Source organism: Artibeus jamaicensis, unplaced genomic scaffold (genome assembly GCF_021234435.1).
Source record: "Artibeus jamaicensis isolate MK-2021 breed Jamaican fruit bat unplaced genomic scaffold, CSHL_Jam_final contig_519, whole genome shotgun sequence".
In the NCBI taxonomy this organism is placed as follows: domain Eukaryota; kingdom Metazoa; phylum Chordata; class Mammalia; order Chiroptera; family Phyllostomidae; genus Artibeus; species Artibeus jamaicensis.
The window spans coordinates 35804402-35805053 of record NW_026521871.1 but is presented as its reverse complement, the minus strand read 5'-3'; the positions used below and the strand labels follow the sequence as shown (position 1 = coordinate 35805053).

At 40.0% G+C, this 652-nt stretch overlaps 1 pseudogene; it reads left to right on the top strand.

Moving 5' to 3' along the window:
- Positions 1-275: 275 nt before the first annotated feature.
- Positions 276-344, top strand: LOC119048419 (uncharacterized; annotated as a pseudogene).
- Positions 345-652: the final 308 nt, after the last annotated feature.

Genomic DNA, 652 nt, shown 5'->3' with positions numbered 1-652 from the left:
AAACTTTTGAGCTTTCTAGTCCTGCATCATGGCCTGGACATATTATATATCAGGCCTCCAGATACCCTTCTGTTTACTCACTGAAGGACTCACATAATCAGACCAACTGACACCCACCAAACATCCATTATCCGTACTGCTAGATGTGAACAGACCTCCTGGCACCTATATTCCAGAACACGTGATATCTGACTGATACCACCTCAGATTAATACAGAGGCTAGGAATGCAGGACTAATTCTTCTCAAGAATGCACTTTTACTATAAGAACTCTTAGCTTTGTGCAGTGGCAGTATCGTAGCCAATGAGGTTTATCCGAGGCGTGATTATTGCTAATTGAAAGAACTCATAGCTCTTTCTTCTGCAGAACACTTGGGGTATTCCGTAGTTGTGTTTATAGTTTACAAATCCTCGAACCCTTGATAATTTATTTCTAGCCAAAGCTACCAGATGCTCTTTGAGTTTGTTCAATATTCTCCTACTTGCAGAAATTTTCAGGTGCTGGTTCATTTGTCATTTCTGAGCCTTATCTTTCCTTTGCCCTGTTGTGTTTAATACAGATCCCCAAATCTCAGTGGTCTTTTCTTATTTAGTATTTGGCTTTGTTGAGTTTAAGAATTCATTGGGAAGGCTCAGACTGATCCTGTTCTTT